Raw genomic sequence first — 15,256 nt, 5'->3', positions numbered from 1 at the left:
GGCATTGACTGGGTTTTTCTTATTCGTAAATACAAATCATAAAGTACTCTCACTTGGCCCAATCAAAGGCATGTTCCCATTTCAATCAATTTTATATTGATAAATGTTATTGTTTCTCTCCAGAATGTCAAGAGATTCCTTTGATGCTACTTAATATGGCTGGATCAATCAATCATCTCATTTAGACACAACAGTAACTGTATCCTTATGGTTTGGGTGATATTTTTAGCTCAGTGGTGATGAGCGCTTCAACAGAATGAAACCATCTTCCCTCTCTTGGCCTTTCAGTCACAGCTATTTTCTCAAAGCCAGTCTGAATGTGACTTTGGCTGGGCCATCAAACTGCTTTTGTGTGTAGCTATATCCAGCCAGATCTACTATTATCCTCAGCTGACCCATCACTAACCACAAAGCCTTAATGGTCTCTGTGTCTCCCACCATCCATATCTCGTCCTCACAATCTCCCACCATCTCTCTTTCTCTCTGGAAAGAACAATCATCCATGATCCACATGTCCTAACATTTGTCTGTATGCTGCATGGAAATTACGAAGGATCACTTCTTCTCTTGAAGCTCAGTTATCAGAAAGAGGCTAATTGGCCTTTAACTTCCCAACGCCTTCCCTTTCTCAGAGAATTCCCTTGAAAGACAACTGTCATCTGTCTCTTAATTGCTGGCTGTTTATTCACTACTTCTCTCTCTCTCTCTCTCTCTCTCTCTCTCTCTCTCTCTCTCTCTCTCTCTCTCTCTCTCTCTCTCTCTCTCTCTCTCTCTCTCTCTCTCTCACTCAGTCACTCTGTCTTTTTCTCTCCCTCTCCAGAGCAATTCTCTCACTGTCTCTGTGTGCCGTTAGGTCACAGTACTAATGAAAAAGAATGCTGGAAGAGTTAAGAGACTATGTTAAGATCAATAGTCTGGTATCCTCTGGGCTAAAGAGCGGGCTGATTATTGCTGATTGGGAGCCTTAGCGGATCAATGCTCCTGATTGGTCCTGTCGTTGTCTGATGGATGCTTTGTCCCCCCGCGATTGGTGGATCAAGCCAATAAAGAAGGGAAACCGATGTTGTCCAACATTGAGTGTTCATGTAATCTAACATTCATATTAGATGCTAGAGCTACAGGTTCCTCTGTGTCAACACACACTAATGCAGCCGTGAAGAGGGTACAACAACGTCTTCAGGAGGCTGAAAAGATTTGGTGCCTCAGATCCTCAGAAAGTCCTCAGATGCACCACTGAGAGCATCTTGACTGGCTGCATCACCACTTGGTATGGCAACTGCTTGGCAAGGCGCGACAGAGGGTAGTACGTACAGCCTAACACTGCACATCACGATTTCTATGCCAGGCAGTGTCAGAGGAAGGCCCTACAAATTGTCAAAGACTTCAGCCACTCAAGTCATAGACCGTTCTGTCTGCTACCGCACGGCAAGCGGAGCCAATGGACCAAGTCTGGAACCAACAGGCATCTGAACAGCTTCTACCCCTAAGCCATAAGACTCCTAAGTAATTAGTTGAATAGTTAACCAAATACTGTAGCTACCCGAATTATCTGCATCAACCCTTTTTGCACTAACCATTTTGGACTCATCTGTCACTTTATTCCTTTATCTACCTCAATTATCTTGTACTCCTGCACATCAACTCGGTACTGGTACCCTGTGTACATAGCCAAGTTATCTTTACTCATTGTGTATTTATTATTACTTGTATTATTACATGTTTTACTTTTCTATTATTTCTCTATTTTCTTTCTCTCTGCATTGTTGGCAAGGGCCCACAAGGAAGAGTTTCACTGTTAGCCTGCTCCTATTGTTTACGAAGTGACGAATGAAAAAATGACATTTGATTTTAGTAGGGTATGCCAGTGTAACGGCTGTGACCACATCACATTGTCACTCAAACAGACAAATGACTCAGACAAATCCCAGACTTTATTGAGTCACTAGCTACATATCGAGAAGCTCCACCAGGGATAGAGCCAGGATCTAACCGACAAATGCTTGAAAGAGGAAATAAACAATGGAATTAAATGGCTCCGGGGATGAACACACATGAAAGAAGCACTCAAGGGCCTCTCTGTGTCTCTGATCAGGTTGAGTGTCATTGCGCTCTCTCAACGCAGCATGTTTGGAGCACGCTTGACATTCTGTGAACTGGCAAGCTGAGCTAGGGAGCTACAGAGAGACAGAGGAGCTCAGTGCACCCGCCTGCCTCTCTGTCTCTGTTTGGCCAATGTCTGGCTCTGATGTTTACACCCACTAATTTGGTTCTACCTCATCCTCCTCCAATGGAGAGTGGGAGAGAGAGAGAGAGAGAGAGAGAGAGAGAGAGAGAGAGAGAGAGAGAGAGAGAGAGAGAGAGAGAGAGAGAGAGAGAGAGAGAGAGAGAGAGAGAGAGAGAGAGAGAGAGAGAGAGAGAGAGAGAGAGAAAGAGAGAGAGAGCGAGAGCTGTATTATGGTCCAATCATGGGAGAACATCATTATTTTTCATTGTCTCCTTTTGTTGTATAAAACCCACCTTAATGAATCAGGTACTCAAGTGTCCTCTCCAAGTATCTCAATCGCCATGGATGGCAATCATGGCAGGCAGCTCTGCAAACATTTTAGCACCCACACTACAATGTTCACAGGCTGCCTCAAATGAGCTTGTTTCTGTTGGAGTGGGATCATACTCATCCCTCTTTGCGCAAGTTTTCTTAAGTGGAGAGATGTTTTTTTCCTGGAAATATGCACCTGGTGCACCTGGCATTGTTTTTGTTTAAGCAGTCTTCATGGAAGCTGAGCAGCTGTGTCAATATTGATGATGGATTTATCAAGTTTAAGGGGTCGTTGGCGAGAAGGAGAAGGCAGGAACTTTGACCTTCAGCCTCTGCGGATGCCAGGTCATCAGCAATCAAAAAAACAATAGATGGTGTTAGTGGTTAGTTAGTGGTTGTGGTAGAGAATGATTCAATGTCCCTGTCTTCAGATACACTCTGGTACATTTCCCTTACCATCTCAATCATGTCTACAAATTTCACGCAACTGGTACTTGTGCAATTACTATAAGTTAAAAACAAGAATAGACACACTGTGGCAACTAGAGAGCAGTGTCTTAATTAAAACAAATGTTAATTTCCCTCAATAAATGATAATTAGGCAAGTGAATTAGTTATTAAACTGTATTAGAAAAGTGGGATTATTTCCCCTTACTGACGGGTAACCAAGAACACATTGACGGAATGATCACCACTGGCCAGTCCCAGTTACATGAAAATCACGTTTATATCAAATGATAGCAGTTTGCATAGCCCATGAAGGTTACTGTGTTCTATTAAATTAGATTTGACAGATTTATTACTGAATGGGCCTAGAATTTCAACATGCCTTAAAGGTTTGCCATTTGAATGTGCACAGGCTCGTACTGTATGTATCTTCTGTGCTCATATTCCAAAGTATGACATTTAAATATCATTGAAACGTTTGTTAGAATAATTATGCCATTAACCTCTCCTTCTGGTGATTTAAAAAAAAAACGTCTTGAGAGTTGAGGACCATTTCTAATTCAGTGTGAAGCAAAGTTTAAAGGAGAAGTTTACCCAAAATCAAGAAACTCCCAAGTGGTTCCATAAATTGAAACTCATTCAGTGGAGTTTGCCCTCTCCCCTTCTCGCTCCCTGGATTGCAGAACTGAGACAGCTACGAAAACGGGTCATATGATACTTGACATTGCCGGATCCAGGCCTCGCTCTTCTCCGTTGTTAGTTAATGTATGATTCACAAATCTGCAAACTTGACAAATTCATTATTTTATTGAAAGCGGACCAAATAGAGAGACTTTTTGTCAAAAGTAAAACGCGCACTTTCCCACCTAAAACATTTGTGATAATTTGATATACTTATTTTATGTAGCAGATTGCCACAGCAGTGGAGATGGGTGACAACTATGTGTTCCCTCCGGGGGTGACAACTATGTGTTCCCTTTCCTTGGGGGACACCCTACACACGATATGCCCTTATATGGAGCTTAATGTCACAATTTTACTTGGTAGGAGAAGGAGCTGTTGCGAAAGTTTGTAGAGTTAGCCTTACGACAAGTAATGTTAGTTATGCAAAGTGGAAAAATAGATGGTAGCAAGAGCAGGCTGGTGTTTGCTCCCCGGCTGCACTTTATACAGGACATAAAGGGATGAAGACACAAAATGTCACAGTTTTTCCGGTAGAGATGGAGATGCAGAAGATGGTTAGCAGCAATTAGAAGTAGTAAATACGACGTACAAACTCCCGCAGCCAACTGTACATCGCTGTGTAGCAAGCACTTCAGCGACGATGAAAATGAACGAGATGTGCAATCTGAAATTATGGGGTCAGAAAACTGAAGGATACTAAAAGATACGGCTTTTTCTACTGTATTTCCATGGACTGGAACTGGCACTGTGCCAAAATACAAAGGTGTGTTTGAGAAGAGAAAGCAAGCGTTTTGGGTGTATGTAGCCTGATCCTTGACATTTGAGGTGTTCTTATTGTGCTATTACCATTACACCATATCATGTAGATGTACCATACCCTTTTCAATGGCACTTCAACCTCTTGTCTTGTGCATTCAACCACCAGACTGTGTTGATCCTGAGGAAGGGTTTCTAAATCGGTGGCTGCCATCTGAAGTTCAATTTGCCTACATTTTTTGTCAGAATAAGTTACTCTGGCTCAACTAAATAGGGTTCGACAACGTCAACGTCCCTCTAGTAGGCTACTCTTCCTCCTGACGTCGTCAGACATGTTCTTATAATACCACTGTACTGTCTTCCAGGTGAAACGGAAAGCATAGAAATAGTGCACAATCTGCCGCTTCTTAGACTTGTTTTCAATGACAATGACAGATCATAGAATTACTGACTGCGGAGTAGAGTGAGGCCTGCATCCAGCAACGTCACGAGTCACGTGACTCATTTTTGCAGCTGTCTCAGTTCTGCACTCCAGAGCGAGAGGGAGAGAGGGGAAATTCCACTGAACTAGTTTCAATGTATGGAATCACTTGGGAGTTTCTGGATTTTAGGTAAACCTTTCCTAACCTCTACAGGATCGGTGGGTCCCCCGCGGGATGGTTGAGCTAAAGTAGGCTGATGTGATTAGCATGAGTTTGTATGTAACAAAACAAATGCCCAGGACATAGACATATCAGATTTGGGCAGAAAGCTTAAATTCTTGTTAATGTAACTGCACTTTCCAATTTACAGTAGCTATTACAGTGAAAGAATACCCTGCTATTGTTTGAAGAGACTGCACAGTTATGAACTTGAACATGTATTAATAAAATCAATTAGTGTTGATACAAAATGTTGAAATGCAAGGGTTCATTGGATCAGTCTAACACTTTGCACAAACACTGCTGCCTTCTAGTGGCTAAAATCAAAATTGCGCCTGGGCTGGATGAATACATTATGGCCTTTCTCTTGCATTTCAAAGATGATGGTACAAAAAATAATCTTTGTATAAATATTTTACCAGATCTAATGTGTTATATTCGTCTACATTAATTTAACATTTCCACAAACGTCAAAGTGTTTTCTTTCAAATGGTATCAAGAATATGCATATCCTTGCTTCAGGTCCTGAGCTACAGGCAGTTAGATTTGGGTATGTCATTTTAGGCAAAAATTGGGGGGAAAAGGGGCGGATCCTTAAGATTAAGGGCACCTAAGGAGAGGGTTGAGACTGACTGTGAGCAAACATTAATTATTAGATTATTAAAGTGTTTGTTAGTGTTTGGGTGACACAATTGTACTTGGGTTGGGTGGACTCTTTTTAGGGCCCACAGCCTTCATGCTGTCCTGGGGTGATTCAAGGAGGAGAGAGATACTCAACAACAAAACACACACCCTTTTGAGAAACAGTGACACATAGTCTCTCCACCAAATACACAAACAGGTTCAAAACACATAGCCCAGCTTATCGAGTGGGGAAAATAACCATGGAGACAGAAAAAAAACATCCATTGCATCGTGCCCTTTTAAACTGTCAACTCATGATTTAGGATGAGTCTAAGGCACATGTCGCCCTTTCTTAAAGCCAGGTCCCATCACTTCAGAGAGCGGGAGTGAGGAAAGTGGAGTAGTGTGGGAACGCAGGGAAAATAAATCCATATTTACGCCTGGACACATCCGTCCGTTCCGTTGCTCCGAATTCATCTGCAGTCAAAAGCAAAATGTCACACCTTTCATCTACCCGCCCTCTGCCTCCGCTTAATTGCACAGGAGGAACCTGGAGTGATCGAAGGGAACGTGGCGTAGGAACAGGGGCCACAGGTGCAGGAAGGGGCAGTGTGGGTTGGCCAGGGATGGTGGCAGATAGCAACAAGACAGTAAAGCAATAAAACTGATAAATGATGCAAACTACTCAGATGCTAGATGTCCCCCCACCCACACTTCTCCCGCCCCCCTCCACTACCTCCATCAGAAACGCACCTATCCACTACAGCAGTCGTTCGCTTCCTGGGGTGCTCAGCGCCTCCTATTGAGCATCAGTCTGTTTATAGAGCAACGCTTCTTAGCGGCTTTTGGGTCAATGGGATCATATTTTTTATAAAGCAGGATGGAGGACTGAACGAAGTGGAGGTGGAGGGTTTAGAAGGAGGGGACGGCATGTGTTTGTAGAGGGGACGGAGTGGCAGGGCATGGGTTGGGTTGGGGGGTTTAAGAGAAGAGAAGAGAAGAGAAGGAAAAGCCAATGCACAGAACAGAGATGGGATGGGCAGTTGTGTGTATTGACCTCCTGTCTGTCTTGCTCTTTGAGGATCAGTCCCAGACAGAGAGCTGGCGTTCATCATTTAGCCAATGTGAGGATGAGAGAGCACAGTCTGAGGATGTGGAAATGCACAGCAACTATTCAATAGAACTATTTCACTTACATGCAGATCGTGTGTCAATGTTTGAAGGTAATTCAGTAAATGGCCTACGCAAGCCACTAATTACTAAGTTTATAATGTTGTGTATTGGTCTTGCAAGAAGGAAGAGGAGCGGAGAGCCAGAGAGAGAGAGAGAGAGAGAGAGAGAGAGAGAGAGAGAGAGAGAGAGAGAGAGAGAGAGAGAGAGAGAGAGAGAGAGAGAGATGTTGAGTCCTTTTACATGGACTATGGAAAAAGAAAGACACTCCCAGCAGAGCCGGAGTGTACAGTATATTTGAGAGAGAGAGAGAGAGAGAGAGAGAGAGAGAGAGAGAGAGAGAGAGAGAGAGAGAGAGAGAGAGAGAGAGAGAGAGAGAGAGAGAGAGAGAGAGAGAGAGAGAGAGAGAGAGAGAGAGAGAGAGAGAGAGAGAGAGAGAGAGAGAGAGAGAGAAAGAGAGAGAGAGAGAGAAAGAGAGTGTTTGTGTGTGTGTATTTTTGTTTTTGGTTTGGCATAGTTGACATAATAATTAAGTAGAAATTATCTGTGCTCAATTGAAAAAGATTAGCCATTACTCAAATGAGGGTGAAAAACACATATGGGAGGGGGGTGAGGAAAAAGGGGATGTTTGCCAAACATTAGTTGGAATATGCTTACTTGAAAAAATGCTTGTTGAATATATTTGCATATTTAGAAAAATGCAGGAGCTTCAAAAGTGACTGATTCCTAAACTTGGAATGTTCCCTTACTGAGTTCTAACAGATTGAAATCACATTGGGAGGGATGTGTACGTGAAAAGAGCTGTTAGTATTCCATTTGGATTACGTGTCTCGTTATGCCTGTCACTAAATGGACTGAAGATGGTTGGGCCTATGATTTTAAATTCCATATTGAACTGGTTTTGCTCCCAATGTCTTCTTACTTGCTCAGGCTTTCCTCTCTGGATCAGCACTGATCGTTTGGAATTTGTGGGTTTCAGTCATTTTGATGTGTGTTGTCTAAACCCATTTCCTGAGTAAGGTTTCCTCTCCTCTCGGCAGGCAGTGACACAAATGTATTCATACAGCACAACGCTATTGATTTCTCTTTGGAGGGGGAATTATTTCATGCTGAGCACAAATAATCTTTAAACCAGGCGTTTATTCACACTCTCACTCCAAGTGCACCACCGTGGATGCTTTTAATCGCTCCGTAATTTGAGAAGGGGGATGCACTGGCATGCTCTGTCAAGTTAAAGCCTCCCTATCTTTAGTCCTCCTCTTCTCGCTCTCTTGAAAACACACGCAGGTCTGCAAACACACACACACACACACACACACACACACACACACACACACACACACACACACACACACACACACACACACACACACACACACACACACACACACACACACACACACACACACACACACACACACACACACACACACACAAACACACAGAATAAATGAGATTAATGTCAAGGACTTTTCGCCGCTGCTGAGAATTCTAACATTTGTTAGAGAATTACAAACACACAGGCAGCCATGCACCTGCACTGTTCAGGGTTACCCCCCCCCATCTCCCCTTTTATTATCCCTTTTCAAAGTGGCACCAAGTGTAATCCCCCTTAATGGACGTTTAATATTTATACTTATAGCATAACCGCTTAAACATTCATTTACGGGGCCATATTTGGTTGTTCGCGGGCCCTGACAGCCTATTCATCAAAAAGGTAACGTGCAGAACCTTGCTTCCCCCTGCGGCAATCAATCAGCACGCTCCTCTCTCCTCTCTCTCCTCTCCCCGCTTTACCGCCATCACCAGAGATAGGTCTCAGGCCAAAATTAATCAAACGCTGAAGTTTACATAATCCCCCTCTCCTCCCGCCTCCCCCTCCACCCATTACCCCATGTTTGAGAACCTTTACCTTTTACAGACTATTCCGATGGCTCGAAGGATTCATCAAAATAGTTCATTCACAGAGACCTATGCATTTATACGACTTCTGCACAGCCATAATGTGATATGTATATGGTGAATTTGCATACAATCATTGGATCACAACCCTTGTTGATTAGACAATTTAGCATTTCTTCTATACTAGAATCAAACATTCAATGTGTAACTGGCGAACCATTAAACATGTAGGCCCACTAATTGACTGGAAAGTTACATTAAAGGGTAGTATAGATAGATAGGGTCTAGACACAGGAAAGACTGAAAATAGTCCTTGGTAAGTGCCAGGTAATGGCAGGCTGACTGAAACTGTTCGCGCTAAGTTGAAGTTCACAGGCAAAACAAAATGCATGTTGTTTTTAAACTCTTGTTTCACATGAACTACATGTTCACTCATTACATGGTTCTCCAATAGAACATGTTCCCGCAAATGAATACTTAGGCTTTTTGGATTGATACGGATTTGACGTTTAAAAAACATATAGATGAGCCGGTTAAGAAGCTAAGATTTAAAGTTGGCTTCTTCTACAGAAACAGATTGTGCCTTTCTCTAAGCAGTAGGAAGCAGATTATTCAGTCCACCTTCTTATCTGTTCTTGATTATGTGATGTTGTTTATCAAAGTGCAGCTGCTAATCGTCTTAAACCTTTGGATTCTCACCACCAAAGTGCCCTTCGTTTTGTTACAGGTGACAGGTTTGATACTCATCACTGCATCCTGTATCAAAAGGTGGTCTGGACTTCGTTAAAGACCCATAGATCTCTGTATTACTCCATTTTGTGGGCCCTACATCATAAACTTCCATCTTATCTAACTTTGCTGTTGAAGTATAGACACTTGAGTCGCCTAACCCATTCACTGGATTGATTAACTCTTGAGGTTCCGAGGGTATTTTAGTTTTAATGCACCATATTGCTTGAACAAAATTCTAAAAACATTCAATCTTGATGTTCTGGTGCCTTTCTGGCAATTTAAATTATTGACTGGAGACTTATTTGTCGAGGAATGTAAATGTTCTTCTGGGTGATGTTTTATTTGTGCTTCCCATGAATGTGTTTTTGTATTTTAATATACTGTATGTATGTACAGTGGGGAGAACAAGTATTTGATACACTGCCGATTTTGCAGGTTTTCCTACTTACAAAGCATGTAGAGGTCTGTAATTTTTATCATAGGTACACTTCAACTATGAGAGACGGAATCTAAAACAAAAATCCAGAAAATCACATTGTATGACATTGTATGAAGCAGGGTTGGTAGGAAGAAGGAAGAAGAATTCCGGCTCTCACAGACCTGTTAGTTTTTCTTTAAGAAGCCCTCTTGTTCTCCACTCATTACCTGTATTAACTGCACCTGTTTGAACTCGTTACCTGTATAAAAGACACCTGTCCACACACTCAATCAAACAGACCTCTCCACAATGGCCAAGACCAGAGAGCTGTGTAAGGACATCAGGGATAAAATTGTAGACCTGCACAAGGCTGGGATGGGCTACAGGACAATAGGCAAGCAGCTTGGTGAGAAGGCAACAACTGTTGGCGCAATTATTAGAAAATAGAAGAAGTTCAAGATGACGGTCAATCACCCTCGGTCTGGGGCTCCATGCAAGATCTCACCTCGTGGTGCATCAATGATCATGATGAAGGTGAGGGATCAGCCCAGAACTACACAGCAGGACCTGGTCAATGACCTGAAGAGAGCTGGGACCACAGTCTCAAAGAAAACCATAAGTAACACACTATGCCGTCATGGATTAAAATTCTGCAGCGCATGCAAGGTCCCCCTGCTCAAGCCAGCGCATGTCCAGGCCCGTCTGAAGTTTGCCAATGACCATCTGGATGATCCAAAGGAGGAATGGGAGAAGGTAATGTGGTCTGATGAGACAAAAATATAGTTTTTTGGTCTAAACTCCACTTGCCGTGTTTGGAGGAAGAAGAAGGATGAGTACAACCCCAAGAACACCATCCCAACCGTGAAGCATGGAGGTGAAAACATCATTCTTTGGGGATGCTTTTCTGCAAAGGGGACAGGATGACTGCACCGTATTGAGGGGAGGATGGATGGGGTCATGTATTGCAAGATCTTGGCCAACAACCTCCTTCCCTCAGTAAGAGCATTGAAGATGGGTCGTGGCTGGGTCTTCCAGCATGACAACGACCCGAAACACACAGCCAGGGCAACTAAGGAGTGGCTCCGTATGAAGCATCTCAAGGTCCTGGAATGGTCTAGCCAGTCTCCAGACCTGAACCCAACAGAACATCTTTGGAGGGAGCTGAAAGTCCATTTTGCCAAGCGACAGCCCCGAAACCTGAAGGATCTGGAGAAGGTCTGTATGGAGGAGTGGGCCAAAATCCCTGCTGCAGTGTGTGCAAACCTGGTCAAGAACTACAGGAAATGTATGATCTCTGTAATTGCAAACAAAGGTTTCTGTACCAAATATAAAGTTCTGCTTTCCTGATGTATCAAATTCTTATGTCATGCAATAAAATGCAAATGAATTACTTAAAAATCATACAATGTGATTTTCTGGATTTTTGTTTAGATTCTGTCTCTCACAGTTGAAGTGTACCTATGATAAAAATTGCAGACCTCTACATGCTTTGTAAGTAGCAAAACCTGCAAAATCGTCAGTGATTCAAAAACATGTTCTCCCGCTGTATACAGTATATACAGTACCAGTCAAAAGCTTGGACACACCTACTCATTCAAGGGGTTTTCTTTATTTTTACTATTTTCTACATTTTAGACTTTAAAACTATGAAATAACAGATATGGAAGTAGTAACCAAAAAAGTGTTAAACAAATGAATATATATTTTATATTTGAGATACTTCAAAGTAGCCACCCTTTGCCTTGGTGACAGCTTTGTACACTCTCAACCAGCTTCCCCTGTAATGCTTTTCCAACAGTCTTGAAGGAGTTCCCACATATGCTGAGCACGTGTTGGTTGCTTTCCTTTATTCTGCGGTCCAACTCATCCCAAACCATTTCAACTGGGTTGAGGTCGGGTGATTGTGGAGGCTAGGTCATCTGATGCAGCACTCCATCACATCCCTTCTTGGTCAGATAGCCCTTACACAGCCTGGAGGTGTGTTGGTCATTGTCCTGTTGAAAAAGAAATTATAGTCCCACTAAGTGCAAACCAGATGGGATGGCGTATCACTACAGAATGTTGTGGTAGCCATGCTGGTTAAGTGTGCCTTGAATTCTAAATAAATCACTGACTGTGTCACCATCAAAGCACCCTCACACCATCACACCTCCTCCTCCATGCTTCACGGTGGGAACCACATATGCGGGGATCATCCATTCACCTACTCTGCCTCTCAGAAAGACACATTGGTTGGACCCAAAATGTTCAAATTTGGACTCAGACCAGGACAGATTATAGAAAAAGGAAACGCCTGATATTCCAGATATACTATAGATGGATGTGACTACTAGTATCAGTCTTGGATGTGGTGCATCAGGGATGGGGCAAGATACAAGTTTGGCATAGACAGCAAACGACGTCTGGAAGCCAGCAGACAGTGAGTCAGGAGTGTGAGTGCCTCAGTCACCCTCTCTGTCTCCCTCTCTCTCTGTCTCCCTCTCTCTCTGTCTGCCTCTCTCTCTGTCTCCCTCTCTCTCTCTGTCTGCCTCGTTCTCTCTCTTTGTTCTTTATTTCACTATTATTATTATTATTTATCCTGATGCCTAGTTACTTTACCCTGCCTTCTAGTATATATCTACCTCAAATACCTCGTACCCCTGCACATTGATCTGGTACTGGTACTCCCTGCATATAGCTCTATTATTGTGTACTTTATTTTATTCCTTTTCTGTTACTATTTTATTTTTCAACTCTGCATTGTTGGGAAAGGCTCATAAGCAGACATTTCACAGTAAAGTCTACACCAGTTGTATTCAGCGCATGTGATAAATCAAATGTGATTTGATCTTTCTCTCTCTCGCTCTCTCTCAAACTCGATCCATATTTTATTCCCAACGTGTGTAATGTGCAATGTGTAGAACATTCCATAGCAATTTGCCATCAACCAAGCAGAGCACATCAACGATTGATACACAGTAGATGTGTTAGGTCAATAACAAATGGTTGTATATACGGAACAATGATATTTCAGAAACGTTGAGCTCTATGCATCAGTAATAATAGTTTAATATGCAGTTCTTCAGTCACGGATAAAAACCCCAGCGACAAAGATAAAAGACAATCAAGGCATAAACTATAACTATAACTATAACCGCGACCGACTACTGGATTTTCACTGCATCTTGTCGAATGTTTATTGTGTCTTCTGCTCTTATCCGGTTGTGTTTTTTAGTTTTGGGTGTGTAAGTTTAAAGAGGACTTTGAATGTAAATAGTAGGACTAATATGATCAGGTTGAGATTTTTTTATAAACATATCCCACTCATACAAACACAATTACCAAGATGCATTTAACATTCGGACTCATTCATACAGAAGGAATGCCTTATTCTAGTCCTTATGGCTGAAGGTTGCTGTGTGTCCTATGTTCACGGCAGTGAAGGCTGCTGAGGGGAGGACGGATAATAATAATGGCTGAAATGGAGCAAATGTAATGGCATTAAACACATGGAAACCATGTGTTTGATGTATTTGATACCATTCCACCAACTCCACTTCAGCCTTTACCACGAGCCCATCCTCCCCAATTAAGATGCCACCAACCTCCTGTGATTCACGGTTATTGTTGTTGACCATAACATGACATTTTCACAGTACTCTATCAAATCTGTGCAGGACTAAATGTTAATTTCTGATATTGAAAGGTCAAACTACAACACAGAAGCATCAGTGCATTTCTGAAAGCATTGCGACCTTCGTAAAGCAAGTTCTATTTGTCCATAAGGCTGACCATTCAAACTGTAAGTGCATGTTTGGCGCCATCTGGTGAAGTCTGAATTCTGGCAACACTATTACAGCAGTCAGCAATGATTCAATTACACCAGCACATCTCACAGCATTTAGTGTGTCCCAAATGGTACTTTATTCCATTTATAGTGCCCTACTTTTGACCAGGGCCCATAGGGATCACTATATCCGCTATAATTGAGAATTTCAATAAGAATTTTTCTACATCTGGCCATGCTTTCCACCTGGCTACCCCTACCCCGCTCAAGAGCCCTGCACCCCTCACTGCAACTTCCCAAGCCTCCCCCATTTCTCTTTCACCCAAATCCAGATATTTGATGTTCTGAAAGAGCTGCAAAATCTGGACCCCTACAAATCAGCCGGGCCAGACAATCTGGACTCTCTCTTTTTTAAATTATCTACCGCAATTGTTGCAACCCTTATTACTAAGTTCAACCTCTCCTTCATATCGTCTGAGATCCCCAAAGATTGGAAATATACCGCGGTCAACTCCCTCTTCAATAGGAGAGACAATCTAAACCCAAACTGCTACAGACCTACTGGATATCTATTCTACCTTGCCTTTCCAAGGTTTTCAAAACCCAAGTTAACAAACCGATCACCGACCATTTCGATTCCCACCGTACCTTCTCCACTATGCAACCCAGTTTCCCAGCTGGTCATGTGTGCACCTTAGGCATGCACAAGGTCCTAAACAATATCATAACCGCCATAGATAAGAGACAATACTGTGCAGCTGTATTCATCGACCTGGCCAAGGCTTTCGACTCTGTCAATCACCACATTCTTATCGGCAGACTCAACAGCCTTGGTTTCTCAAATGACTGCCTCACCTGGTTTCCCAACTACTTCTCAGACAGAGTTCAGTGTGTCAAATCGGAAGGCCTGTTGACCAGACCTCTGGCAGTCTATATGGGAGTGCCACAGGGTTCAATCCTCGGGACGACTCTTTTCTCTGTATACATCAATGATGTCGCTCTTGATGCTGGTGATTCTCTGATCCACCTCTACGCAGACGACATCATTCTGTATACTTCTGGCCCCTCTTTGGACACTGTGTTAACTAACCTCCACACAAGCTTCAATGCCATACAACTTTCCTTCCGTGGCCTCCAACTGCTCTTAAATGCAAGTAAAACTAAATGCATGCTCTTCAACCAATCGATGTCCATACCTGCCCGCCCGTCCAGCATCACTACTTTGGACGGTTCTGACGTAGAATATGTGGACAACTACAAATACCTAGGTGTCTGGTTAGACTGTAAACTCTCCTTCCAGACTCACATTAAGCATCTCCAATCCAAAATTAAATCTAGAATTGGCTTCCTATTTTGCAACAAAGCATCCTTCACTCATGCTGCCAAACATACCCTCGTAAAACTGACTATAATACCAATCCTTGACTTCGGCTATGTCATTTACAAAATATCCTCCAACACTCTACTCAGCAAATTGGATGCAGTCTATCACAGTGCCATCCGTTTTGTCACCAAAGCCCCATATACTAACTACCACTGCAACCTGTATGTTCTTGTTGGCTGGCCCTCGCTTCATATTT

The sequence above is a fragment of the Oncorhynchus gorbuscha genome, linkage group LG16 (genome assembly GCF_021184085.1).
Source record: "Oncorhynchus gorbuscha isolate QuinsamMale2020 ecotype Even-year linkage group LG16, OgorEven_v1.0, whole genome shotgun sequence".
Classification (NCBI taxonomy): Eukaryota; Metazoa; Chordata; class Actinopteri; order Salmoniformes; family Salmonidae; genus Oncorhynchus; species Oncorhynchus gorbuscha.
Note: the sequence above shows the minus strand (reverse complement) of the source record.